This window comes from Balaenoptera borealis (assembly GCF_965194805.1).
Source record: "Balaenoptera borealis genome assembly, chromosome: 18".
Taxonomy (NCBI): domain Eukaryota; kingdom Metazoa; phylum Chordata; class Mammalia; order Artiodactyla; family Balaenopteridae; genus Balaenoptera; species Balaenoptera borealis.
The window spans coordinates 1,919,946-1,933,597 of record NC_138877.1 but is presented as its reverse complement, the minus strand read 5'-3'; the positions used below and the strand labels follow the sequence as shown (position 1 = coordinate 1,933,597).

The 13,652-nt window shown below is 48.5% G+C and overlaps 1 protein-coding gene across 12 annotated transcripts in view; it reads right to left on the bottom strand.

Moving 5' to 3' along the window:
- IFT88 (intraflagellar transport 88) overlaps window positions 1-1,161 on the bottom strand; it is a 74,896-nt gene extending 73,735 nt beyond the window's left edge. For 10 of the 12 annotated variants that reach the window (XR_014236794.1, XM_082364922.1, XM_082364920.1 and 7 more), the window contains exon 1: window positions 1,031-1,161. The gene's annotated coding sequence lies outside the window, so the exon portion shown is untranslated. Of the gene's footprint in view, window positions 1-815; window positions 970-1,030 lie in introns of those variants that run through there. The other 2 variants (XM_082364924.1, XM_082364923.1) reach the window with 2 other exon arrangements.
- Between the last annotated feature and the right edge of the window lie 12,491 nt (window positions 1,162-13,652).

Below are 13,652 nucleotides of genomic sequence, written 5' to 3'. Positions count from 1 at the left end.
CAGTGGTTCTCAAAGGTCAGCGCGTGTCAGAAACCCAAGGGCTGGGACTTCCCTGGCGGTCTAGTGGTTGGGGCTCCACGCTTCCACTGCAGGGGACCTGGGTTCGATCCCTGGTCCAGGAAATAGGATCCCACGTGCCATGCCGCGCGGCCAAAACAACAACAAACAAATCTATGCTAAACTGATAGGCAAAGTAATTTTGAAAAAACGAAAGAAACCCAAGGGCTTGTTAAAATCAGACCGCCACTCCCCCATACCGGTTTCTGATTCACCAAGTCTCAGGCGGGAGTCGCCATCACCCCCTCCACCCCTTGGAATGTGGGTTTCTAACAAGTTCCCAAGCGTTGCTCCTGCTGCTGCCCCGGGAACCACGCTGTGAGGACCATTGTGCTCAACAGGAACCACCTGATTACAAGCCCCATTTAAGTCAATTTAGCTTACACGTCTCTCAGAACAACAAGCAGCTTTTACAACTGGAGAGCCTTTCTGCTGGGCTGTCCCCAGACCAAAAAAGTTCAGACCTGAGAGAGACTCGGGCTGCCCGACGCGGAGGGTAGGGTGCGGTGGGGAAAGGTGAAGCACCCAGGGAACAGCTAAGGCGGCGGAGGTCCGCCACGGCCCGGGTTTCCCGGGTTCTGTTGCCAAGGCAGCTCCCAAGCTCGCGCCGTCTGGACTGAGCGCGGGAAGCGACCCCCACCCCGCCTCCCCGGGGCCCCGCCCCCGTCCCCACCTGCGGCCTCCCGCCCCCCCGGGGACCGCACCGGACAGCCCGGCCGCCCAGTGGAGCGGACTGACTCCGGCCCGGGAATGCCCACCTCCGCGAGACGGGGCCCGAGCTCGTGCCTCCCTCACCCGCCGAGCCTTCCCGGGGATTTCCGAGCTTCCCGTCACGAACGCTGGGTCAGGGGCTCGGGGGCCGCGCGCGGGGGCGCGCGGGCCGGCGGCGGGGGAGGGGCAGAGCCCCCGCGCCCCTCACACGGCCCCCCCCGGAGGGCAGCGGGCACCCGCGCCGCCCCAGGCCCTCTCCTACCTCGCGGCGAGGGGAGCAGGCAGACCGCGAAGGCTGCGGGGTCGGAGCGGCCTTTCCGGGACTCGGCGGAGAGCTGCGCGGCCGGGACGTTACCACGCGCGGTTCCAAGGAAGCCGCTCCCACAGTGCTCCGCGAGGGGGCGGGGCCGAGTCTGGAGGGCGGGGAGGGGCCTGAGCGGAGAGGGGCGGGGCCGGCCCCAGGGAGGGAGCTGGAGGCGAGGGGCCCCGCGGAGGCGGTCCTGGCGGGCGGTGCGTGGGACAGGAACTGGGGGGAAGCCCACGTCTCCTAGATCCTGATGAAATCATCCGGAAGGCAGATCACCGGCGGGTGGTGCTGGTTGCTGTGAATAGCTCCGGTGGCCGCCGCACTAGCCTGTGAGCCCTGGAAGCGCGTCCGGGCAGCTCTGGCTGTCTGGACCCCGCCCCCCGCGGTTCCCCCCGGTCCCGGCTAGAGCCCAGGCCGCCCGCGCGGCCCCGCGCACGTCGTGGTCCTGTCCTGTCCTGTGCTCCTGCCCTGGACACCTCGAGGGCGGCCCGAGACACACCAAGGCCGGCACCCAGCCTGAGTGATGCTCAGCAAGAGAACGAGGAATGAAGTTCATAACCGGTTCACATCATTAAAGTTTGTCTTAAATTTTCAAAATAAATTGGCGGGGAGGCGTCTAAAGACACCAGTGTAATTAGTGAGTTTTAAACTTTAAGTACATGTTGATAGACAATTCTCCATGAGTCTCTTGCTTCTGTTCGGACCATTGTGATGGTTAATGTAATTGTCAGCTGGACCGTGGTACCCAGTTTTTTTTTTCAAACACCAGTCATGTTGGTGTGAAGGTGTTTTTCAGATGTGACAGCAGTTAAATGAGCAGACTTTGAGCAAAGCAGATTACCCTCCATAATGTGGGTGGGCCTCACCCAATCAGTTGAAGGGCTTAAGAATGAACAGACTGAGGTCCCCAGGGAAGAGGGAATTCTGCCTCAGACGCGTTCAGACTCAGCTGCAACATCAGCTCTGCCCTGGGTCTCCAGCTGCTCCCACAGCTGCCTGAGCTGATTCCTTAAAGTCATTTCCCTCCCACTGTGTCGACTAATATGTATTCTCTAATACTAATACGACTAATACGAGTATTTTTTGACGATGTTTGTATAGGGAACAGCTTTGGAAGACTGAGATGTTGTCTCCCTCCAGTGCAAAAGGCGGGTTGTGCCCTCTGGCATGTTAGGGATGATGTCTGAGCACCGTGCTGGCCTGCAGTTCATCATAAAAAACTGAGGTTTCCAAAGTTTAGGGTCCCTCAGCTGTGACACAAACTCACTGTGCGTGCAGCAGCCACCTGGGCTACCCCTGTGGGACTGGGGAGGTGAGTGGGCACAGGGATTGTGAAGCTCAGGCTGCTTGCTGGGCTGTGACAATAAGGTCCTCTGTCTCTGACCAGGTGTTTCTGCCAGCTGTCAGGACACCCTGTTAGCTTGTCAGCTCGGAGATCTGGTAAAGTCTTACACAGCTCTTGAGAGTATCTAGCTACCCAGCCTGGCTCAAAGTAGTTGTTCACTACATGTTTGGTGAATTAATTCCTGAACACTGTAGAGCCCTTCAAATCACTGCACTTCGATATATGGAAACCATTTTCATTATCTGTTTAGATCTCCAGGCTGTAAATTTCCAGCTCCCTCGATTTTTTTTAAAAATATTTATTTATTTATTTATTTTGGCTGTTAGTTGGAGCATGCAGGATCTATTTTTAAAATTTTATTTATTTATTTTTGGCTGCGTTGGGTCATTGCTGCGCGCAGTCTTTCTTTAGTTGCAGCGAGCAGGGGCTACTCTTCGTTGTGGTGCACAGGCTTCTCATTGCGGTGGCTTCTCTTGTTGCGGAGCATGGGCTCTAGGCGTGTGGACTTCAGTATTTGTGGCACGCGGGCTTAATAGTCATGGCACGCAGGCTCTAGAGCACAGGCTCAGTAGTTGTGGCTCACGGGCTTAGTTGCTCCACGGTATGTGGGATCTTCCCGGACCAGGGCTCGAACCTGTGTCCCCTGCATTGGCAGGTGGATTCTTAACCACTGTGCCACCAGGGAAGCCCAGCATGCAGGATCTTTAGTTGCAGCATGCAGACTCCTTAGTGACAACGTGCGGGATCTAGTTCCCCGACCAGGGATCGAACCTTGGCCCCCTGCATTGGGAGCGTGGAGCCTTACCCACTGGACCACCAAGAAAGTCCTGATTTTTTTTTGTTTGTTTAATTGGAAACAAATTCAAGTTCCTTTAAACTTGGTTGCCCTTTAAGTATGATACAGTTATTTGCCCAGGGAGTGCTCATGATCATCTCCTTCATTTTATTTTATTTATTCTTTTATTAATTAATTAATTAATTAATTTATTTATTTATTTATGGCTGGGTTGGGTCTTCTTTGCTGCGCCTGGGCTTTCTCCAGTTGCCGTGAGCGGGGGCTACCCTTCGTTGTGGTGCGCGGGCTTCTCATTGCGGTGGCCTCTCTTGTTGCGGAGCATAGGCTCCAGGCTCACGGGCTTTCAGTAGCTGTGGCTTGAAGGCTCTAGAGTGCAGGCTCAGTAGTTGTGGCACACGGGCTTAGTTGCTACGCGGCATGTGGGATCTTCCCGGACCAGGGCTCAAACCCGTGTCTCCTGCATTGGCAGGCGGATTCTTAACCACTGCGCCACCAGGGAACTCCCCTTCATTTTAAATGTTGTAATGAAGCTACTATTTTTAAAATATATTTATTTATTTACTTGGCTGCATCGGGTCATAGTTGTGGCACGCGGGATATTCCTTGTGGCATGCGGGCTCTTTAGTTGCAGCAAGGCACACTCCTAATGCAGGGGGGCCCGGGTTCGAGCCCTGGTCGGGGAACTAGATCCCACATGCCACAACTAAGAGCTCATATGCCGCAACTAAAGATCCTACATGCCGTAACTGAAGCTACTATTTATTAAGCACATGCCTACATCGGCAGACAAAATGTTAAGGTCACATAGCTCATATTACTAAAATATAAGCTCCAGAGAGAACAGAGATTCTTGTTTCCATCACTTCCAACCTGGAGGGCTAGGCAGCAGACAATCACTGCATTTTGTGGTGTTTTTCTGGGCAGAAGAGGTGAAAGGTTTTCACAGTGCCTAATAAATTACTTATTAGATAAACCAAGTGTTGCCAAGCTGGGGTGGGAATCCAGTGCTGGTAACACCTATGGTGTACCTGAGTAAACTTTTACGAATAAACAGTAACTATAAAACTGTGTTATGAGCTCTGATAGTGGTAGATCCACAGGATCTCACGTACACCAGGTGTTAGGGACCGAATCGTGGCCCCCAAATTCAAATGTGGAAGCCCTGACCCCCAGGACCTCAGACTGTGACAGTATTTGGAGACGGGGCCTTTAAAGAGGGATTAAGTTAAAAGGAGGCCTCGCGGGTGCTCTTGCCGCCTGGTTTCCTTCACTTCCGGACTCTTCTCACCACCTCCTCAGCACTCTTCCATCTTCTCTCTTGCTGTCACTCAGTCTATTTTCCACACTGCAGCCAAAGTGATCACACTTCACTGAAAATCTGATCACCTTGTTCTCTGCTCAGAACCTTTTGGTGCCCTCTCTCCCCCCTGGCCTTGACCTCTGGACAAAGTCTAAACTCCATGTTGTGCCTTACAAGGCTCTTCAGGGGTCAGGACACAGGATTCTTTGTTGCAGCCAAGAAAAATCAATTCTTGCTAACTGAAGCAGAAAAGGAATTTTTTCTTTTCGATATTGGGTAACTCAGAATTGTCAGAGAGGTTGAGGAACAAGGTTTGGAAAAGCAACAGCAGCTCAGGCAGGCAAGACCCAGCCAAAGTCGTCTCACGGGAGCGAGCTGCCAGAGTCATGACCAGCCCTCCCCGTTTGCTCAGGCAAACCAGGACCAGTTGGTCGCCCTGCTTAGTCGGCTGCTGTGGCCCTGCCATCTCAATACCTTGAGGCCTTCTTGCCGGTGGACGCGCTGTCACACAGCTGTGCTCTGGCACGTACCACTTTACCACTGGACCCTGGTTCCATCATAGCCACTGTGAACCGTTTCTAACCACCCTGCCCTTTGTCTGCCTTCTTCCTGGGTCTGAGCCCCAGATGGGAATGCCAGCTTGCTGGTGTCGGTCAAAGGCCGTGTTCTGGCTTCCAGGGAGCTCAGACGGAGGGTATCTGCTCCCCGAAGCTTCCTCTCACCCATTTTGGGATCCTCCTAGAATACAAAGGGTGTCAGATGCTGGGCAGCGAACAATGTCCATGGACAAATGTCCATGACACCACCCCTCCCCTTGCCCTCCTTGCCAGCACGTCGTGCCCTGGCCATACTTGCTTTCAAGTCTCTCTCACCTCCAGGCCTTCACAGCACACTATTCTCTTTTCCTAAAATGATCTTTCCTACTGTCCTCTTAGCCTGGCCACCCCTCTCCAGAAGGCCTTCCCTAGTCGCTGAGTACTAGTTTGCTAGGGCAGCCGTAACAAAGTACCACATACTAGGTGGCTTAAAAACAGAAATTTACTTCTCAGTGTGCTGGAGGCTGAACTTGAAGATCAAGGTGTGGGCAGGCGTGGTTTCTTCTGAGGCCTCTCCTTGGTTTGGCTGCTCTCTGCTACCCCTTCTCATGGTCTCCCTCTGGGCATGGCACCCTGTGTGTCCTAATCTTCTCCTCTTATGAGGACATGAGTCACATTGGATGAAGACCCACCCGCAAGGCCTCCTTTTAATTTAATCCCCCATCTCCAAATACTGTCACATTCTGAGGTCCTGGGGGTCAGGGCTTCCACATTTGAATTTGGGGGACACAATTCATTCCCTAACACCTGGTGTACGATGGATCTACCACTATTAGAGCTCATAACACAGTTCTATAGTTACTGTTTATTCGTAAAAGTTTACTCAAGTACACCATAGGTGTTACAAGCACTGGATACCCACCCCAGCTTAGCAACACTTGGTTTATCTAATAAGTAATTTATTAGGCACTGTGAAAACCTTTCACCTCTTCTGCCCGGAAAAATACCATGAAATGCAGCGACTGCCTGTTAAATATTTTAAATTATCATGGCATTTTTTTTTTTTTTTTGCCCTAAAAGCTGAAAGCAAGTTAGCCTGAAAATGTAGAGTGAAATTTTTTTCTCATCTTTTTTTAAAAATAAATTTATTTATTTATTTATTCATTTTTCGCTGCATTGGGTCTTCATTGCTGCGTGCGGGCTTTTCTCTAGTTGCAGCGAGCAGGGCTACTCTTCCTTGCGGTGCGCGGGCTTCTCGTCTTGGTGGCTTCTCTTTTGTGGAGCCTGGGCTCTAGGCGCAGGGGCTTCATGAAACAGTGAAATTCAGTGCTTTCTACTGTCAGCATTAAGTATTTTTATTGCTCTGTGTCAGCTATATTCAGGGTCTAACAGTAACATTTGTTCATTCGTTCATTCATTCATTCAACTGTAAGAGTTTCACCAATGGATAAGCCAGAAATAAGGCATTCCTGGCAGATGGAAAAACGTCTGTAAGCTGCACTGTCTAATATGGTAACCATTAGCCGCTGGTAACTATTTAAAATGAAGTTTAAATCAATTCAATTTAATTTTTATTTGTTTTATTTTTGGCTGCGTTGGGTCTTCGTTGTAGTGCATGGGCTTCTCATTGTGGTGGCTTCTCTTGTTGCAGAGCATGGGCTCTAGGCGTGCGGGCTTCAGTAGTTGTGGCTCGTGGGCTCTAGAGCTCAGGCTCAGTAGTTGTGGCACATGGGCTTAGTTGCTCTGTGGCATGTGGGATCTTCCTGGACCAGGGCTCGCACCTGTGTCCCCTGCATTAGCAGGCGGATTCTTAACCACTGCGTCACCAGGGAAGCCCTCAATTTAAATCAACTATAAAGTTTAGTTCCTTAGTCTCATTAGCTGCATTCCACAGGTGTGTGTTGGAGACCCATGTGCAGAACTTTTCCATCATCACACAAGGGTCTACAGGCAGTGCTGGGAGGACGCAGAGAACATTAAACTCACTTGACTGCACCTGAAAACAGTTGGAATAAACTATAGTTGTTTGTAAGCCCTGAAGCATGATCTAAAGAATCATTAGTGACCTGATAGTATTTTTTTAAATATGTGTGAGATAAATTCTTCATAGTATTCTTTTAAGTATGTGTGAGATAAATTCTTCTAACTATCTATAATAATTCAATACAGAATGTTGAGAAATGAATTATTGTTTTTGTTTTTTGTTTTTTTGGCCATGCCGACTGTCTTGCGGGATCTTAGTTCCCCAACCAGGGATTGAACCTGTGCCCCCTGCAGTGGAAATGCCGAGTTCTAACCACTGGACCGCCAGGGAATTTCCGAGAAATGAATTATTGTTGTATTTACATGTGCTCTTCAAAATTCTCCGTATGAAGAACTAGATATCACTTCACTGAAACACTGTTAGTCACCACATTGATTCGGTTCGTGTTTGAGCGGGTTTGTTTAATTCCAGGGGCACATGGGGGTGGTTTGGGAAGATGTTACGTTTTGTCTTTTTGAGGTGGCTTGTATATAACATTGTTGAACTGAGTCAAAAGGCAAGAAAAATCTTTTTTATTGCAAATGTGTCTCTATCCAGCAATGACTTTGAAAGGGAGATCTAAGTACTTTCTCTACAACCCCAGAAAAGAAAGTCAAGGTCCCTCAGGGTGAGGGTCCCACCTGTCTTGCTTAACTGAGACCCCCTGCTGGTTGACTGAGCCCCTTACCTTCTGTCTTGGTTTCTCACCCTGAGCCTCCTGCCACCCCCAGAATCCTGAGCCCAGGCAGAGATGAAATCCTTGAGTGACATCTTCTCTGAGTGAATTCAGAAATCATCTGGAGGGAATTCCCTGATGGTCTAGTGGTTAGGGCTTTATGCTCTCACTGCTGAGGGCCCGGGTTCAATCCCTGGTTGAGGAACTAAGATCCCACAAGGGGCTGCGCATGTGGCCAAAAAAAAAAAGAGAGAAATCATCTGGACAGAAGCCATAGTGATTATAATGGTTATGAAATGCTGAGTTTCTGACAAGGAGCTACGATCTATCTGGACACAGTTACATTCAAGCACACGGATTCCCTAGATGATATTATACTCATCACAGCCTGTGTCACATATGGTTGTACAGGTTGTGCACTGCAGAAGGGGGCTACATCTAAGGAGGGGTTATTCACATAATAGGTATCATAGATTTGCTGCTTATAATAATAATAAAAACAATTTTCCAGAAGATGGCAGTAAAGTATCTTGTTCTAAAACATCAGTATGGTATGACAGTTTTCTGGGGCTGGGAATATAGTGTCTTGAGGAAAAAGTGCCTTTTTCTTACTTACACAAAGGTGTGAAATGGCTTATCACTTGCTCTAGGTCCTGTAGAAAATCAGCCCTCTATTACTGGCGAAAATGAACGAATGAAGTTTAATAGGTAGAGAAAAGGAAAAAGAATTATCAGGGATATATTTCGAAATTCTAGCTTCCAAAATGCCGACTCTTTGTTAAAATAATAATATCAATATATTATATGTGTTATATAGTATGAATAATATAGTGTAATTTAAGCTTTCCTAGGCCTCATGGGACCGTGGATATAAATGTGCTTTATGAAAATAGAGAGGAACCCTTTAGTTTTGAGGTACATGTTTCTGTCTCCTCAAAAGTCTCCCCCCTAAAATACAAACTATCTTCAGTCTTTGGTTTCCCCCAAAAATACACATTTTGATAGCAGTTACAAGGCTGTCCCTGAGACCCAAATTCTCGAACACTAAGCATTGCCATGTATGCACAGATCCTTTCTTAACTCAAAAACATAAATACTATGGCCTTTATTCTCTTAAACCTTTATATACTTACTTCTTAAGAAATATTTTAGGGGGAGGGATAAATCAGGACCTTGGGATGAACACACACACACTACTATATATAAGATAGATAACCAACAAGGACCTACTGTATAGCACAGGGAACTGTACTCAGTATTCTGTAGATAACCTATATGAGATAAGAATCTAAAAGAATGAATATATGTATATGTATAACTGAATCACTTTGCTAAATACCTGAAACTAACACAACATTATAAATCAACTATACTCCAATGAAACTAAAATATTAAAGAAGAAATATTTCAATAATCCAAGTCTTAAAAGTAAATTGGGGTCACTTAAGAGCAGAGCATTTGACCAGATATCCCAAGTGGATCTTCTCGTTGCTAACGACCCTCTAGGCTGAGTGCTAGGTCCACCGATGTTGTCCCATTGGTATCTGAATGCTTCCTTGCCTCTGGGCACACAAGCCAACCTGGTACCCTTCCTGCACCAAACACGCATCAACAATTTCTCCATGGAGTCCTGGTTCCTTTTAGTGAAAATGGCATTACAGACCAAGATTTGGGCATCGGGGGTTCAGATCAGATTTGAGATACTGGGTATTGTTAAGCCTGGGCTGTTTCAGTGAGCAGAGCTGGAAAATACCCTTTTTTTTTTTTAAAGGTGTGAGTTCTTACTGATATTTTTGATTCAATTCTGACACCACAGCATTCCTCTTTAAACTCTTTGTTTCTATAATTATACCTTATTTTCTTTTATGGTGAAATCTTCCTGCTAAATGAAATCAACATATTTATTTGATTTGTCTAGAATACAAAAAAAATGTTAAGAATAGCAATATGATATTGGTGTGAAAAATAAAACGACAAAATGAAGTTCAAGATTTTCTTGATGGCCACTAGGCACATGAAAAGATGCTCAACATCACTAATGATTAGAGAAATGCAAATCAAAACTACAGTGAGGTACCACCTCACACCAGTCAGAATGGCCATCATTAAAAAGTCTACAAATAGGACTTCCCTGGTGGTGCAGTGGTTAAGAATCCGCCTGCCAATGCAGGGTACAGGGTTTGGATCCCTGGTCGGGGAAGATCCCACGTGCCATGGAGCGACTAAGCCCCTGAACCACAACTACTGAGCCCCTGCACCTAGAGCCCGCGCGCAGCAATGAAGACCCAATGCAGCCAAAAAGAAATAATAAATAAATAAATAATAATAATAAAAAAAGAGAAACTGCCATTGAGGTGGTTTCATGTTAGAAATGAGTGGAAATACACAAGGAATTCAGCCTCTGAAATGTGTCCCAAATTTACCTTAGCCATCATCTGGCCCATTTTCAGTGGCTGAATACTTGGTTATAAGTGCAAGATTTGTAATACGGAAACTTTGGCTGTGCAAACCCATTCCAATTAATAATACTTGATTTCTAATTATGTTAGAATCTACATGTTTTCATGGGCTGGATGCAGTTTTAACTTCATCAAGTTAACAGCTTCCGCTTCTGAACCACGGACCTTCCTCTCATACTTGAGTCTCAGGCTACCCAAGTTGAATTTCCAAAGATAAATTAGAATCTCAGGGGACTTCCCTGGCAGTCCGGTGGTTAAGATTCCCCACCTCCATTGCAGGGGGCACGGGTTCGACCCCTAGTCGGGGAACTAAGATCCCGCATGCTGCGTGGCATGGCCAAAAAAAGAGAAAAAAAAAAAAGAATCTCAGAAATCTATAACAAAGGTGTATCAAGATCAATTTCAATTAAGCTAATTAAAAGAAAAGAGGGAAAAACATGTCAGAGATTACACATTTAAACTATCACCAGGAATTTCATATGAAAACCTCTCTACAGATTCATATGGATTTCAGACTACCTGGGTTCCAATAGAATTGATTGATAAACACCAGCTGTCAACATTTATACAAGTCAAAATTCCAGTCTGAAACACAGAAACCACCCTAGAAATTTCAGCAGAGTATCTATCTATCTATCTGTCTCACTCAACAGAGAACTTAATATGCAGAATTTGTTCTGTCATTCTTGGACTGAAAAGCACACAGAACATCAGGAGGGCCGCTACTCCTGGGACTCAGGGATGCAGGAAGATTTGGGGACCAGCAGAGGAGGGGCCTGGGGGGGAGTGGAGCCTCTGAGGGGTGTGAGAGGCTGTGCCTGGGAGGTCACAAAGCTGGAGGAGGAGCCAGCGGAGGTCACCGGGGTGATTGTTAGGGCCACACTAGGAGGATCAGCAAGACGACTTCCCCCGTGTGTTCTCTCCAGCCCCCTGCTGGTAGACTGTCACAGGAAGCCAGCTTCAGCGTCACACAACAGAATATGTACAGAAGGGTGGATGTGGAGCAGAGAGGCAGCAGTTTAATAATAACTGGCACAGTCTAAACACCCTTCTAAGTATGGTTGACCTTTTCTGTCACAGCAGTGAAGGCCATGCTTTCTCCTAGGAAGATGCAGTTCTCTCTCCCACAGAGAGGCCCTAACCCTCTCGCCCCAAAGGGAAGAAAAGCAAGAGCTAAGAGTCATGGCACCCATCTCTGGGCAACACTCTTGGTGTCCGTGTCTGATTTGTTTAAGTCTCACCTGAGGATTTTGTGACCTAATGACTAAATTATAACGTTACACACTACCAACAGCCCTTACATAAAATAATAAAGGAAAAGGAGGAGGGAGGCAAAAGAAATTAGGTAACACACACACACACACACACACACACACACACACACACACACACACACACACACACACAGAGATAAAAATAAGAAAAAATGAATGGCTGCAACATGCACCACCTCTGTTACTGGTCAGAAGACCATAATATTTATGACTTCTTTTTCCAACTATGTGTTGCAAGTGTACCTTCATCCAGCATCTCAGCTGATCAAGGTTTTGTGTGGTGTTTTTTTCCCTAGGTGGGAGAGGGGTGCAGTGAACCAAACATTTATTCTCGAAGGATATAAATCATCCAAAATCCTACTCCCCCCCCAAATCAACTTTATTGAGGTATATATGTATAACTTACATATAATATCATACACTCATTTAAGTGTGTATTTCAATGAGTTTTGAAAATTTATACACCTGTGTAACAACCACCATAATCAAGATACAGAATACTTCTATCGATGCAAAATTTCCCTTGTGCCCCTCCTGAGGCGTCCCCTGCACTCCCAGGCCCAGACAGCCACTCATCTCCTATCCTTACAGAGTCGATTAGTCTTTTCTCGAGTCACATGTAACTTGAATCACAGGTCTGAGTTTCCTGCTATCTGGAAGTAGAGCGTTCCTATGAGTTTTTTTCATAAGCCGAAATGGGTAAATCAAAGGAGCAGTAACCTTAGGACACGTCTTGGTAAGGGGAGCACAAAGTAAATGGAGATGCAGCCCAGATGCTCACAGACACCGTGCAGAGCTCTGGCATCTGATGCTGACATGCTGAGTGTAGTTCCCGGGGCCGCCCTTGCTGCCTGGGCTGTGCGCTGCCCCTGTAACGGCTCGCTGAAAAACAAAGGCTGAGCACTGTTTTCGATTTTTGCCTTTTTTCACGACTCCGGTAACTGCCACGGGTCTAGGGACCAGCACCTTCCCAGCAAAGAGCTAGCTAGCACCGCAGAGCAGCGAACAGCCCACCTGCTGCCACCGCGGGAGCGCGCCCTACAGGGTGCGCGCCCTACAGGGAGCGCCCTCTGCACGCGCCTTGACCGGCTTGCTGCCTGTGTGGCTACGGAAACCGCTCAGACCTGGGCTGGGGAAGCCTTGCAGTCCGGTACCCTCAGCACCAGGTGCACCTGACGCTCTCCCAACTACGTAGCACTGTAGCATTTGTGCAGGAAAGAGGTGTGCCTGTGAAAGACCTCATTGCCGACTTGGGGACATTATCAGTCTTCATAATTTCAGCCAGTCTGATGGGCGAAAGACGACATCTTTGTTGTGTCACTTTTCATTCTCTTCTCTAAAGTGAGTTGAGTGCCTTTTCAAATGTGTATTGATAACTTGTGAAATTGCTCTGGCTCTGACATTCCTCTTTTCGCTCCTGACCGGGGAAGACAGAGGAAGGGCTCCGTGCGTCACCCGAGTCTCAGTGTCACGCGTTTCCGCTCGACAGCTGCCTAATCGTCTTGACCTGGATGACCGGTGTGTCCCCGTTTGTGCTGTGCAGACAGTTGTCACGGGACATGTGATGCCCTTTCCTCCGGTCCGTTTCCAAAAAGAGCCAGGGCTGGCGCGGTGACGTTTACTTCTCCTGGAGCAGAAACCAGCTAGGCCTTTGGTAGGAGGACACACAGCCTTCCAGCCTGCTGGACGCCCCGCCCCCAGCTCTTCTGCCTGCTGTCCCAAGGCTGCTGGGCCTCGGCCTCATCTGCGGAGAAAGGCGGGGTCTTCCCAGAAACGAACTGCCAGTGTGAACTCAGCACTAACCGTCCTCAGCTTAAGGCCTTGAGCTGGTGTGGATGGAAGTGGTGCTAATGTCTTCACACGGGAAGGGGATTCTCGTGATAAGTTTGCGGGGTCCTTTAGCGGTCACGCCTTGTCCTGGTCTGGAGGTGTCCCCTCCCCGTGCGCCGACTTTAGGGGTGCCGTTGGGAAATGGCCAAAACAAAGTGAGTTCCTGGAGCCCGAAGCGGCTGCTCTGCCCCCGGGCGTCCAGTCCACGTGGTCCTCCCGGCAGCTCCGCTCGTGCGTGCCCCGGGGCGAAGGGAGGCGGATGCTCCGCGCGCCCGCGACGGGCCAGGCGGCCCCCCTCCCCCGACGCCGTGCTAAGCGCCCCGCCTACCGGGCCCGGA